The sequence below is a fragment of the Rhipicephalus microplus genome, unplaced genomic scaffold (assembly GCF_043290135.1).
Source record: "Rhipicephalus microplus isolate Deutch F79 unplaced genomic scaffold, USDA_Rmic scaffold_45, whole genome shotgun sequence".
In the NCBI taxonomy this organism is placed as follows: Eukaryota; Metazoa; Arthropoda; class Arachnida; order Ixodida; family Ixodidae; genus Rhipicephalus; species Rhipicephalus microplus.
Window position 1 is genome coordinate 707,511 of NW_027464618.1, and position 15,920 is coordinate 723,430.

A 15,920-nucleotide genomic window follows, 5' to 3' on the forward strand; every position below is an offset into this window, starting at 1 on the left:
AAAACATAACTTATTGAAGCAATATGTGAAACTCTCGCTTCCTTTTCCTGTGAAATTCAAGAATCAGCTATAAGAACGTTCCCCATGCTGCAATCCCGACCTGCAAGAAAGTGAACTGTGCGAATGAACTATACTAAATGAAGGAGAAGCATTCCTTCTTTTTACTTGGTTGTACCATATATTCATAATCGTTGACTGATGGATGTATTTGTGACTTGTTCAAATGAAAACATCATAGCGCATGAATGTTTCATAAGTTAAAGTTCTGCAAACAAGGGTGAAACAAGGCACATGGGTTTGAGAGCAGTCCTTGGAGCAGGCAAAAATGCTTTTTTCAGCTGGCTTGAAAAATCCAGAAAGATGTTTTGGAGCAGGCCTCGAGCAGCCAGAAGTGCCTTTTCGAGCAAGTTTAGAACAGTAGAAATATTCAGAGCAAGCTCAGCCCTGTTCAAAGCACTTGTGAAGCAACGGTTGTTTAATGCTGCATTTGTCCAACATTCAGGTTAATTCTGCAATAGCCTCATTATTGTAATAGAAATTATATGGACACTCCAGACAGGTTTTTTGCTGTTGGCGTCACATTATAAAAAACAGCATTAGCGGAATGGTGAAGCTGTCAGCAGGTACCATGGACCTTATCACGTCATAGAACAAACTTCCGCTGTTATTTACCTCATCGAACCCCTCACGGCCCCTGTGAACCTGCGACGCAGAGGCCGCGAAATCGTACATGTGGACCGCCTCAAACCATATCACGAACCACTTGTGCTCACGACACCTTAGAACACTTACTTGGCACCATCTTCAGCGAGGGGGAAATATGTAAAGATGAATGTAGTGGGTCATGCAAATCTCGGCAAACACGTTGTCAGTGCTAAGCACGAGACGCTCGGCCCGGACTGTCGCTGATTTCGCTAGCTAGGCCTACGCTCCTACCTGGTCTCGAATAACAGTTTTAACTGTCTCAGTTCTTTATTATAAAGCAATGAGTTTGATAGCAAGAAATCGTAAGACTCAACTTGTAAGTTACGACAAATTGTATCTCTCTTAGATACGATATCGCATAACTCTACAAATCGCTGATGGAAGAGAACACAGCCTTGCCAGGGAGAGATGTTCTTATCCCATTCTCTTCGCGTTTAGGGCACAGCACGTAGAAGAGTTCCTGAGCTACTTGGGCTGATGCCTGCAGTGATCGCGTGTGCATATCGATCGCAACCGCACCTTTAGGATCTAAATGCGCAGCTGCTCCTGGAGTGATCCCAGCCTGTGCGACACCGAAACTACTATAACCGTTTCAATGAAACAAAACAATGTTTCAGCCACGTTTCTGGGCATGGCGCTTGATGGATATTCGCACTTTGAAGCTTAATCATGGTACTACGGCGCAGTACGGCACTAACAGACGAGTTAGGCGCAGGATGGCACAGGTAAACAAGTTTGGCACACAATGGCGCAGCTGTTCTACCCCTGTGCAAATACTAAGCGTCTAAATGGAAAACTAAACGGTCACTTACTCAATGCACATTCTATTAAATAATTAATTTTTATCTCCTTTAGTCTCTATTAAATGACATTTTTCGTTTAAGTGGGGGAAGATAGCATTTAAATAATTTTAAAGCGAAGTACTTAGAAGACTGCTCCTGCACTGTCATAAGCGGCACAGCGAATGCGGAGTGCAGTGGGGGATTAAAGACTGTAATAGTGAGGAAAGCGCGACGAGGAGGAAACGACAGTGGCAAGTTGACCGGTTGTGTAGTGGTCACCTGAGGTGCCCCAGTAGTGTGCGTTAACGTATGGTCAATCCCTAAAGTATGCTGCAAAGTGTCCACCAATACCATGGACGAAAATGAAGCGCTGCATGGACGATGACCTGTCTGCCCGGGGCTACTGTGGAGCGCTGTCACGTGCTGGCTTCTATGATCTACCTGCTAGCGAGGCAGTTGCGCTGTGCTCTGTCTGCGACGGCTGATGTGAAATGGGCTGCACGAAATCGTTTGTGCCACCCACACTACTCACGGCCTTTTCTTCTTAATGTAAACCGTGCGCCTGTAAACAAAAATGAGTCGGATAGTTCTTTCTGAACAGTCACTGATGCAATTGGCGGAAGTATGCCATCTAGCAGCTGCTGCTAAATGGGCTGCCCGAGCAAAGGCTTAATGCAGACAGGAGAATCCAGAGTTGCGCGGCACCAAACCAGAAGCATTTGCCTCAACCTATCGCAAAATGAAGAAACTGAAACAACTGCCCTCCTAATTCAGAGCAGGCAGTATTGTAATTGCTTGTGATCGTTCTTAATTTGAACTTGCATGAATGGCATGCGCATAAGAGACGAGAATAAGAAACATGGCCGTCTAAAACTTTCATGAAAGCCTAGGTGATGTCTTGGGATTATGGAAAGTGGGAAATTCTGCCATTTCTTTCTCGAGGCTGCACAAAAGGAATGAAGTTCATTTTCTGGCAATACCTTCTTGTGGCGTACCAGAAGGCATCCTGAACTTCAAGAAGCACAGCAGTTCTTTTTCCGATAATGACAGACAAGCCGAGTGCTTTCAGTTTCAGTTGAGGGCATTCTTCACCGCACTGCGTGGCTGTGCTGGAGTGAAACTTACTAAAGCAAATTGTTCCTAACAGAGGGCAAACAAAATCCTCTGCTGGGCAAGCCATCCATATTTCCGACACATACGTGGCCAAATCGGAAATTTAATTCATTGTTTGTAACATAGCATCTGCCAAAGTAGTATGATTTTGTTGGTACGAATGAGTTCTAACGTCGGAGTCATTGCAGAATGTTCTGCACTATGCAAGGAGTGCAATTTTTCAGACATGCTAGAAAATTCAAACGCTCTCTCGACTGTGTCACATGCCCCATAGATGTCAATGAATATTAAGGTCTAAAATTTTGTATGCGGAAGCTCCAGCATTCGATTTCTCCGAATTTTGCCCGAATTTCTAGTCGGACAACGCGTTAAATAAAGTCTCGACCTCTGCTGCGTCTATAATCTCGTAGGTTTGAACCAGCCCATCTCCTAGTCAATCTGCACTTATCAGCATGGAATCCGTAACGCTGTTTCGTGCGAAACGCAGTTGCTGTGTTTTACCAACGACTTATTCATTAACGCACATATTGAATTTGATACTGACTGCATATACTTAGATTTCACTAAAGCGTTTGACTCCATCTCACATAAACTTCCTATTTTCAAACTTAATCAACTCATGATTGACTCCATTGTACTTGCATGGATTAAAGAATTTCTCTCCAACCATAGCCAGTATGTGATAGCTAACAATTTTTGTTCAACAAATTCCGCCGTAACGTCTGGTGTACCACAAGGCTCCGTTTTAGGTCCACTGCTTTTCCTAATTTATATTAATGATCTTCCTTCTCGTGTTTCTTCCTCAACAGTCAGACTATTCGCAGATAACTGCGTACTTTACCAGAAGATTACTAGCCATGCCAATCATCTTGACCTCCAATGCGATCTAGATGCAGTATTTGAATGGTGTAATAAATGGCTCATGACCCTTAACATAACTAAACGTAAGAGCACGTGAGTTTCACGTCGCACTACTACCCATTGTTCGCTTACATATTTCCTCAATAACATTCCGTTACCATCTGTTGAACATTTAAATATCTTGGTGTTCATATATGTTCTAATCTTTCATGGAATATGCACGTAGAATATGTAAGTAACAATGCTAACCGCATGCTTGGTTACCTGCGTCGAAACGTTTCCTCTGCCCTATAGTCAATCAAGCAAACACTCCACGAAACATTGCTAAGATCAAAATTAGAGTACGCATGAGCCCAATGGGACACAACTCATGCCATTCTCATTGAAACCCTCGAAGCCATTCAAAATCACGCAGCGCGTTTCATCTTATCGAATTATTCACGTCATTCCAGTGTCACATTCATGAAAAACACCTTAAACTTGCCTGAACTTTCATTGCGCCGCAAATTGTCTCGCCTTGACCTTTTTCACAAAATCTATCATTTTAACAGCCGTTTGAAGGGCGCCCTATTTCATCAACCTAGTTTCATATCACCGAGGATCGATCATCGCTATAAGATGGGTCTACAATCATGTCACACCAGATTGTGCAATGACTCATTTGTTCCTAGGAAAAGCGCCACCTGGAACCACCTTCCCGCCTACATCGCCTGCATAATGAATGAAAAAGATTTCAAGCTTGTCGTACAAGAAGCCCTCTAACTCCTTTTTTTCTTTTTACTGCACTTATAAATTATTGTTTTCCTCACTCCTTTCTGTAGTGCCTTCGGGCCTTGAAAGTATCTTTAATAAATAATAAATAAATAAATCTGTTTGGGGTTGTAGCAGGGTTCAAAAGTCGGCTTTTTCACAATGCTGACATGTTCTGGGGTGAACCAGGTAAAACAAATATGAAAGAGTGGTTACCGCGACACGGTGCGGTGATGTCTTCACAGATAAGCACCGAGGATGCTTGGAGGTGCGATGGTGGCAAACTCAACAGTGCAACTTAATCGCTGGCAATTCTTTACGATAAGCATCTTCAGGTAACTGCTTGTTAGTGCATAAGGCCCAGCAAGATTGTAAACATACTGCATCCTTTTGATTGGCGACAACCCTAACGCACCAAGCCGCCGTTACCGATTCTTCTTTGTGCGAGACCGCTGAATGCGTTGCACAGACTCATTGCTTTGAGGAAAATAAAGCTGCATTGTAGAGCCCTAGTGCAGTCAGGAACTGAGTGGGCATAACGAACACCTTAATGCAAATGCTAGCAAGCACCCCAGCATCGACAGTGTTAACGCAGTTGGCGATGTGCTGCACACAACTAGGAACGATCGACTGCACACGGCGTGCGTGTCTGCGGAGATTTTTGTACAGTAGCGCTTCGTTGACGTGCACACATGAATCGGAAAAAGTCGGACATCCTCCTCTCCCACCACAGACTGAGTTCCCTGCCTTCGTTTCCAAACTCTGCACGACAGAGAGCCGTAACTTAATCTGCGCTTAGCTGGTATCAGCGCCGCTCATCACAAGACGCAAATTTGCGATCGGCAGTGGGCACATAGTTAAGCGGGATTTACAGAACGTACCAAATGCATTCCTAAGAGCCTGGGCGCTCACAAAAACGCCTCATAAGTGCACTGGGAGCCACTAAGCAATTTCAGCCGGCGATCTGACCACTTGAGCGGAGTGAAGACGTATGAATTCATTTTTTGAACTGCTCTATCTTTTCGACGATTTTACAGTCCCTAGGGAGTCCGAAAAATCCACAGTTGACTGTAGCACAGTGCCCTATATTCAGGTTTCACTACATACCGTTATCCCACATGCTGTGAATAGAAAGAAGGTAAGATAGAAAAGCACATATCACTTGCGCTTTTCCCAGACTAAGCACAAGAAGTCAATAAATACCATGAATGAGTGCTGCATCATTGTCATTTGCATGTGGATACGGAGCAGGTGGCCATCTATGCGATCGAACTGGTCATCCATGTGGCGTGTGTGTGCATCGAGGCGCCGTTCCAGGTCCGACAGCCTGCTTTCGATGAGACCCACGCTTCGTAGTGCCAGTGCAGAATCATCACGATGTCTTCCCACATCCTAAGAAGATGAACAGGTAAAAGGGGGAAGACCATCATACACAGCTGCAAGGAGCGACAGCCCCCCTTCAGTTACATAAACACAATGTTGCTCATTTCACTTAATATAATTTCTGTCAAATATAATTGATCGAGCTTGCTCACCTTGCTCAAGAATAGCTTCTAGTATTACAAAACTTTAAAAAGTAGGAAACACACTCAAACTTCAATATAACAAACCCGTATATAGCGAATTATCGGTGATAACGAAGTCAGAAATGACTCTGGCTTAGGTAGAGGGCTACAAATATATGTTTATAACATATTTTGGAATATAAAGTATTTTCATGGCAGCCGTGACTTCATTATAACGAGATTTAAGCGGTGTACTCCATTTTCAGACTTCTTTAAAGCAATACACCTTGTCTGACACAATGCCTTGTCACTTACATTGGGAAAGTATAAATTTTATGGCATTGAAGGTGCATCGCATTCCTCAGTCTCATTTTGTTTGCAATACTGAACACTCATTTCAATGATCGCAGCTTAATTTGTACATATTATTAATATTAACTGTTGAGGTTTAACGTCCCAAAAGCAGGATGATTATGAGAGATGCTGTAGTCGATGAAGGGCTCTGGAAATTCCCACCACTGGGGGTTCTTCAACGTGCACCTAAATTTAAGTAGATGGGTCTAAAGCATTATTCGCCTGCATTGAAGCTTAGTTCTAGAGCAAAAAGAGTAAAATGCGGCACTCTCCGAATGAGACTTTTGGGACCAATTTTCCTTAGTTTTTAGTACCAAGGCCAAAAAACAGTGATCACATTGCTAAATGTACAATCTATATGAATTATGCCCATTTATTTCCAGTAAACAGTTCAAGTAGAATATAAATACACATTTAGAAGCAACTTCAAATAAGAAATAAAAAAAGACCTAAATCAAAATTCCGCTAGGGAGTACTGTGTGCTGAAGTCCCAAGTCTGATGTAAATTCATCTGGTAAGGAAGAGGATGGCAATTGAAAGACACCAGCTGCAACTATTCAAATAAAAAGGAAAATGTTCTGGCTCAGCATGACTGTCAGCAAGACATTTCAGAAGAAGGACAAAAAAAATGATGCATACCGCGGAAAACGTGGTGATGCACGATGAACCCTCCAAACGCAATGGGGCTCACACTCACACCATTCATATAGTCTCGCAGCTTGTTCTCTGCTGCCGTTGGCAGAATGTGAAGCAACCAAACTCTTTCGAAACAACTCAAGATAGCGATGCTCCCTGCCAACTAAGGCAATGTTGCAGTGCTACTTGACAGCACTAAGTACTATGACAAAGTGACGGCTTCACTTGGAGAGCGCAGCAACGCATAGAGAAGGACCCTACACTGAAGCTGTAACAGGACTTTCAAAAGCTTCTTTCAGGCATGTTTGGTTGCATTCCACCTCAATACAAGGCCTCCTGTTGCTATCTTCTGTGCCATAATGGTTCTACGCAAGCCTTGTCAATTGCCCGAAACTCATAAGCTCAAAGTGCCAATGCACCCCATTATGAAACACACTCGCTCAAGCTTTCACAAGCTGTCTGGGTACCTGCATCGCATGTTGCTACCCCCTGTGAACAGAAGTAAAACATATATCCGCCACTTCGATAATTTCATAGACAAGCTATGAGACATCGCACTCGAGGGTTACAATATTCTAGCGTCTTTTGACAGCCAGTCTTTAATCACCAGCATACGTACAGGTATGGTAATGAATGCTGGTAGAGGCAAACATGGTTCAGCTTAGATAGAGTATGACATAGCGGGCAATGGAAATGAAAAATGGTGGGTGGAACCTAATAGACAAAAAAGAAGGACCAAAGTTGTTCGGGGAAAAAACAGTTGTTAAGGACATCCTAATCAAAATCAAAAAGAAACGAACATGAATAGGGCATGCAGAGTGTAGGCAGGATAACCACTGGTCACTGAGAGTAACCGACTGGATTCCCTGAGAAAGCAAACGCAGCGGGGAAGAGGGAAAATTATGTGGCAAACAAGGTTTAAAGGTTTGCGGGTATAACGAGACAGCAGAAGGCACAGGATCGGGGTGACTGGCAGAGTATAGCAGAGGGCTCAGCATCGCAGTGGGCGTAGTCAAAATTAGGATGATGATACTACGGGCTTGGCAGTTGATGCAAGTCTCAGCCCTCGAAATGGACACTACCCTGCCCTAGCTTACACAAACTGACGTCTAGGATCTGCGGCACCTCTTAAAGTTTTGCCTCGAGAACATGCATTTCATAATTGAGAATTGTTCACGTGATCGAATTCCAGCTGCGGCGGCTGCATTTTCGATGGAGGCGAAAATGCTGTAGACTCGTGTGCTCAGGTTTGGATGCACGTTAAAGAACCCCAGCTGGTTGAAATTTCCGGAGCCCTTCACTATGGCATTTTTCATAATCATATGGCAGCTTCGGGTTGTCAAACCCACACATCGATGGAAAAATTTTGAAAAAAAGTTCCAGAGTTTCTTTTACAAGCCTGTACATAGGACTGAAGTAGGTCCTGCTGTCTCCGTAACAGCAGCAAATCTCGCAATGGAGGATCTTAAACAATGCAAACTACTCTTTTCGTCCTGCACGGAAAAATTCTTCTACAACGTGTCGAAGATTGTTTCAGCATAGTTAAGTAGGCACTTGTTGCACTTACAGAACACCCAAAGGGCATTTATGCAGCAATAAAGTTTACCACAGAGAAGCAACAGCACGACTTGCTTCCTTTTCACGACGTTCACGTCAAATGCAAAAGAAGAAGAGCGTTACTCAGTTTCTACAGAAAAACAATCACATCAGTCACTATATGCATTTCAATTCTGTGAACCCTGCTTCCCACAAATGGTCCGCTCGCTTGTTGGTCTTGTAAAGAGAAATTTGGATCTCTCCCACGTCGGCTACCCTGCCTCGTTTGTTCGCTCTGTGGAATGTCATGGCACACTCTGCACATCGTGATAAATCAAGCACAAGGAAATGTGTAACCTAGTGCGAATAGTGATTTTTAGGTTGGAAGCGAATTCAAAGCAAACAGTAATCTTGGTCGAATACTGCGATTCAAATTCGAATAGTAATGTCACATGTTATACAAGAAAATCAGCAGAATTCTCATAAACCAAAAAACCTGCACATTATCTTTTTTTTGAAAATTGAAACAAGGCCTGTGCAAATGCCATTCTTTTTGAAAAAGTTCCAAGAAAGTGGAAACAACTATGAATAGCAGCTGAATTTGACTTTCGATAGAATGCAAGTGATAACCTGTGAAAAATTTACCGTTTTAAAATTTACTAGGAGCAAATAGGATGCCATAATAAGCCCTTAAACTTAGAAAATGATGAAAAGGTGCGAGGGTAATATGCTCACTTAACCTTGCAGTGGAGCTTCACGGTAGGACAAATTTTTTTGGATAGGCATTTTCACATCTTGGCATTCCTTTACAACAGTGAAACCACCTTTACAAAAAATTACATAAAGTCTAATGTACATTTGAGTAGGTGCTCTCATAACTTAGCACCTCTCTACTTCAGTGAAACCACCATTCCAGGGGGTACATTCGAATTAATAATACTTATTCGCTTATTTTGAATACTTCAAAAATTTTCAACAATTAAAACTTGAATCAAGCTTACTTCATTCATTTGAATATTCCAGGCATTCGAACATTTGCACAAGCTTAGATATGCTCCTTTGTGCCACATGTTCCTGAGATCAGCGAGCCTTTCTGACGTGACCAACAATATTCAGCAATATTCCAATGAGCAAGCTGAGGCCTTCCTTTGTAAAGATGAAAAACAATCCGCCAAACAAAAAATTTCCTGGTGTTGCCTACAACAACCCGTGCTTAAAGGAAAATAGTGAAAATTATACTGGCAAGACTGACAACTTTTAGCAAAGTCTCAAGCAGAACATACAAGACGTAAGAAAAAAAGAAAGAAAAAAATTTCGTCAAACACTCTGGTCGCACATACGGAAGCAATCAGCCAGAATATAGAAAAGCATAATGCAAAGATAACGGAAATAGAAATTCTCTGACGATTAGGACACCGCCTGATGCAAATTTTGAGCGCAACTTTGTGTTGGGCAAGGTCAACCATGGTTGAAGTTTAGACTTTCCACACAGTATCGACTACGCCTTAAATCAATGCTGCGGACAAAACCGTGTCGATGCAAACAAAGATATCATCGGTGCAGTTCTGACTGCACGTGCTCAAATTGAATAAGGAACTACCGTTTGCCGCAATCTCTGCACAGAAAACCACGGTAGCGATTGTCGCGTTCTTCAATAGTGAATACGATCTGAAAGTGTGCAGTTTGCACAGCCGTAGACTAGAGGCAATAAAGTTGTTAAAAGGCACGAAGCGCTAAGGCTTTCCTGACGTACACTTATGACTAGGTAGTGCGAAGCGTAGGCAGAGCTTCGGCACTTCCAGTTGCAGTTTTCATTTGGCCGCTAGCAAAGCAGTGGCATGCTTGATTGTGGCGCTGTGCACTCAGCCCGCTCCAAGGGTCGTTTGAATATTGTATTTTTTTGTGTACAACCTGCCCATGCAAATAACTGGCACCCTCGGGTGCAAACCGCGGGAGAAAGAAAAAAAAGTACCCGCATATTGACCCAAGGCTGCTTTCTTTGCATTACCGTGAAAGCGTGCCATGAAGCCAGCTTGCACACCAAACCTCAACTTAGGCTTCTAAATTTTCTGTATATTTTGATCGTGTTACACGCGATAAAATAGGTACTTTCAATCAGTGTGCGGGCAGCGCCATCGGAGTTGGTGAGAGTTCACTGCATGTGCTTGCTGGCATTCTACAGCGAATTTCTTCGCGTGTCTTGTCAATTTTGTTGTGCCGGGGTTTGACTGTACTTACTTATTGTAAAAGCCTAAATGGCCACTCAGCAGGCCCAATACCAAATTTTAGTTGGACAATGGAAGTTGTTGAGTGTTCGTCGAGGAACGTTTTGCCACAAAAATTTCTCGAATCGGTTCATTACGAGCGGAGAAAACAGGTTTTTTGAAGCGGCACGAAAAGAGGGTGAGAGGAGACGAGTTCGAAATCCTGCCGCTCCTCCGCATAGCGTTCTCAAGCCAAACCTCTTCCCCACCCTCTCCGGCATCCGACCAAGAGGTGACGTTCGCATGACATGCCCGAACAAACCCAGCCCCCATGCACGCGAGCGGCGTTGCTTTGTTGACCAGCGTTATTTTGTGGTCTTCTCCCTGTTTCTGCGGGATTATTTGGAAACACTGGCTTAGACGCGGTAAAGTAAATGACCACAATGAGTGCGCGAATGCGTAGGAGCGTTCCACGGCGGTCGTCTGCTCAATGCGCTGACTGTGGGAACCCGAACACATCTGAAACGCTGGCACATTAGCCCTATATCTCGTAGCATTTCGTGGGAAAAAATGTAAGAAAAACGTGAACAATTTTTTTATTGCGTCTCAATATTTATTTCAAGTTTTACTCATCAACAAATACATAAACTACGCATGTTGTATTAAATAATTTTTCCCATGTCACGTGGTATACTGTTGACAACATCGGAGAAGAGTCGTCTACGTAGAGGACCAACGTGACCGCAGTGCGTGTATGTAGGGCCATTCCTACGCCCACGTCACGCCCTCATTCTCTACGCGTGCGAAGATAGACGGGAGGGAGAGCAGCTTTCATCTTGAAATTCGACCCATTTCCGCGGTGCGTAGCGTTGCAAATTTCGGCAGACATCATCATGAACGCCTCGTCTACGCATTGCGCTTGTCAGCTCAAAATTGTCAAACCTGGTGAGTGGCCCTTTAGGTAAGCACGAATAGCTTGTGCTCAATAAATAAAACAGACTACAACTCTGCACATATTATTGCTTATTTCTAGGTCACGTTGAACTCTCATGGAACCACCAGGGTCAGTGTACTGACAGATTATGAAAAAAAATTTTTATTATTATTCTGTGACCACCGCTTGTGTTAAGAAACAATCTGTGCACCTCTGGAGTGAGTATTACAGTAAGGACAACTAGCTCTATGCGTTATTATCATCATCAATTAAAGTACGCCCACTGGAGGGCAAAGGCCTCTCCCATGTTTCACCTCAATTAACTTGGTACTCTGGTTGCTACGACTACGATGTCTCTGGAAACTTTGTAATCTCACCTGCCGACCCAACTTTCCACCGCTTCTTGTGCGCCTGACGCCTAATTGAATCCTGCCTTCCTTTTAATGACTCGAGGTCACTCATGTTGCCCTCTCACTAAACGCCCAGTCCACTTTTTTTATTTCAACAACGGTAAAATATAGAGCAAAGCGCAGAGTTCTGGAGTATATGAAGTGAACAATGCGACATCGCTCTCTGCTGATCACTTCACTGCACACACAGCATGTAACAGCGTTCATACAGGTTTCCGAAGCAAAACTTCAAGGATATTCAAGGACTTTTCATGGTGCCGTTGCAGGTTTTTCAATGTCTCAAAGCAGCATGCAAACTTGAAATGTTTTTCTCTAAAATCTTCAAATATAGCTAGCTTTATTGTACTAACGTAAATGGATATCAGTAACTAAATACACATCACAATTATAAAAAAAAAGTCAAGAAGTCTTGATAGGCTCTCAAGAACAACACGCACTAAATGCTTACAGGAGTGTATGAAATTATAAAAATGATTGATATAGCATTCATTTCTACACCGCACCGACAGACCAGCTGAATTTTTTTTCCTAACGCACTTCAATACAGAATCATGCGCACTCATGTTAAATTACTGTTTATGAACTGGGGAGTTCGTCAGGTCGACAGTGATCAACCACATTAAAGAGGTTTAAAACGTCAACCTAGGGAGTGCACTGCTCTGGAAATTTAAGGATTATAAAGGACGAGAAAATATTTCAGGACTTTCAAGGGCCTGGAGAAACTGTTTTTCAAATTCAAGGGTTTTCATGGATTTCAAGAACCTGTACGCACCCAGGCGTAAACTGCAGCAAGGCCATCACCTAGGTCCAAACTCTTTTGAAATGAAAAGGGGCATCTCTCAAGTCTACCATGTATAAAATAAATGGCCGAAGCATGCAAGAAAATAACAAGAAAATTCTACAAAACCAACTGCTTTTGGAAGACCGCTCAAGCTAGGCTTCAAGCAGCGAAATTTAGAAAGAAAGCCGCGAGACCTACTACTGACCATAGCGCCAGCTTTGCCCGCATTCTGAGGGTCTCCCGAGGATTCCTTTGAAGCCGATAGCACTGAGTTGCTCAAAGCCGAAGAATCCTTTATGCTTGCAGGACCATTGTGCGATGGGGCCTCGGTTTCATTTACAGCAAGAGACTCCCGTGCCGACACTGGAAGGCAAGGCAAAAATTATTCTCATAAAAGCGTTCTCAGGGCATTCACCCTAATATTCTAAAACAATCTCTCTTTTCACTTAGGCACTGTCTTTTTACTTAGGCACTCATTTACACAAACTCTCTTTTCACTTAGGCACTCATTGTCACAGGTTTATTTCTTTTAGGTTGCAATTAAGGCCTATTGGTCTGCCAACAGAATGTACAGAGTTTTACGACTCAGACAGACGAGGACGTTTTTTTAGGTTGCAATTAGGGCTTATTGGTCTGCCAACAGAATGTACAGAATTGTACGACTCAGACAGACGAGATACACAAAAACAAGATACAAAGTTTGAAAATTACACACCCACTGAAAATACACATGCCACTAACACATGTACGTATGTCTCGAGAGTCTGCGTTACACATGAGCACTAGGGTTGAAAGGCGGGCTAGTTGGTACTATAGATTCACACTGAAATATTGACATCGCAAACTAACGGGATGCAAATGCGCTCGTTTGTCTGCTCCATTGCATCGCGTCGGTTTGTACTACTAATATTTCGGCAAGTGCACTACCGCTCAAATGCACTCTTAATTTTTTTGCGATAGAAGTGACTTTTTACTTTTTTGAAGCATCCTTAGGGGCAGGAGAAGTACTGCATCGGAGCAGCCATAAGTGTTTTCGGAGCAGAAAAAATGCTGGTTTGTAGAAGCTATTGGTGTTTATGAAACAGATTAAACTGGCCATACATAAATTGGAATTTGCAGCATTGTCAAAGCAACTCATGAATATTAATATTTATTACGGAATAAATTTTGCAGACAACCAATCAATGTGACCCTAATGAAGCAAGCAATGACCGGTTGTCAAAAATGTGCTGCGAAACGAGCTAAGATTTAAAATACACGTATTTGCATCAGAAATCTAATCAAACAGGGAAAGCTGAGTGCTGCATTTTAGAAGTAACCACCATCCCACACAACTGTTGCCAAACAAGCAGTATATAATCGGTATGCGATAAAAGCAATCCTGCTCACTTTCATATTTCGCCACATTATTAGCCTGCCCGTCTAGCTAAGAAGAAAAAAAATCACAGAAAATCCACAGAGTGCATGATGATGAGTGGGGCGAAGCATCCGTCAGTCCACTGGCGCTTTTGTCTGTATGTTCATTCTTGCTTCCGTCCGCCCGTGCGTCCCTCTGTTCAAACGTCCGTCTGCCCGTCCATCCGTGCATCTCCTTGTCTGTCCATCCAGCCATCTATCTAGTGAACACTCCAAGTACCACCATCTCGCATCTATTTATCATATATTCATCATATAGAAGTACCGCCATCCGGCGGACATTCCAGGGAATAAACGAGAGGTGGCACAGCCGGACTACAGGAGCTGCCCGTGCGCACTTTCTTATGGCCTGCGGTTCGTGTCTAGGTCCCAACTTTCACCGCTGCTAGTTCATGGAACTGTGGCCTAACCCTCGCTGAACCTTGCTAAAACCAAGTACGTTACACGCCCAGCGAGTTTAATGTGGCAACTTTTTCTGGTCAGATAGTGCTTAAAGTGCGTTTTTCTGCTTTTATCCTCAATTCAAAAGAGTGTGCGTGTGCCGCTTTTCTAGTCCGGCCGTGAAGGTGGCTACCGACTACTACTGCGATGACTACTACTACATACATCGCGGACACACGAGCCACGGCTTAAGGGGGGACACGGATTTTAAAAGCCAAAAAATTGTGAAAAAAATTTTTGAAAATAGCAGATTTTTTTATTTCCATTCAATATTCTACCATTTCGCCAAGTATTATGCAGTTTGAAACAATATCTTAGCCGTAATATCAATTTTCAGAACCAATGCCAGGTAAATACGAGCCAAGAATTCGGTAAATTAAGGTCTTTTTCTCGGACATGCGACGGCCGTCATACTTTCCCGACAGCCGCGGATCATATATCGTTTGAAAGCGCAGCTTCTCGCCTTAATTTTTGCGCTGTTTCCGGCTCGGAACATGCGTTGGCTGTAAAGATATCCCGCTTAAAAAAGAAGTCCCGAGACGTGCAGTAATGCCAGTCCCAGCACGTGACCCGCGGTGGGCCATGCCATTGGCTAGACTAGGGTCGTCGGCATCTCTGCGTGACAACTGTGCACACACCGTACGCGTCTACGTGTCCGCACGCGAGCAATGATGTCTACGCCGTCGCCAAAGTTTGCTACAAAGTACCAATTCAGAACAAAAAGAAAGAAGAAGACACCGTAAAACTTCCAGAAACGTGCTGCTGTGCCACCACCATTTCCTGACCATGCGAAGAACGACGCGCAACTAGAGTCGAGCAGCGCCACCGATGCCGATGTGCTAGGCCTAGTCCCCCCAAAGCGCTCTTGACAACGGCCGCGGCTCTTCGTCGTTGTTTCGACACGACACTGCAATGCTGCAGCCAGAAGATTTGCGGCGTATACACAGTGAAGCTCAAGAAAAACTTTAAAGTACTTGCTTCAGCTCTTGGTACTGCCCGAAAATCTGACCTTTAGGATCGTGATGACGCTGCTGCACAAGCTAGCAATGATCTCGCTACAAGTTCTTTCGTTGCTACTTACGACTCGATAATTGCGCTGTTGGCGTCTACCAGTGTACGATTTGTGGTGGTAACCTCACGGTGCGAAAAGGTGAGTGGGATTTTGACCTTGCTGTGAAGTTTGTTCCCGAATGCGCGATCTGCGGCGATGGTGTGGAAGGATGGAGCTCGCCACGCGTGAGCGGCAAAGTGAAGCTCAGACCGTTTGTCATAAACATTCTTGCAAAGCATGCAATGCAGAGCACCGGAAACGGGCAAACCGCAATTATAGACATTTTTGCGGCGATGAACATTTGAAAGAGAATATGCACAATAAAACATGGCTGGGGCACTTGAAAACAAAGCTCGTCCCCGCGGCAACCGAAAAAGCAGAAAAGTTGATGGGGACATGTGCACAATTAGCACACGATCTGTGACCTAAAAATAAACAGCC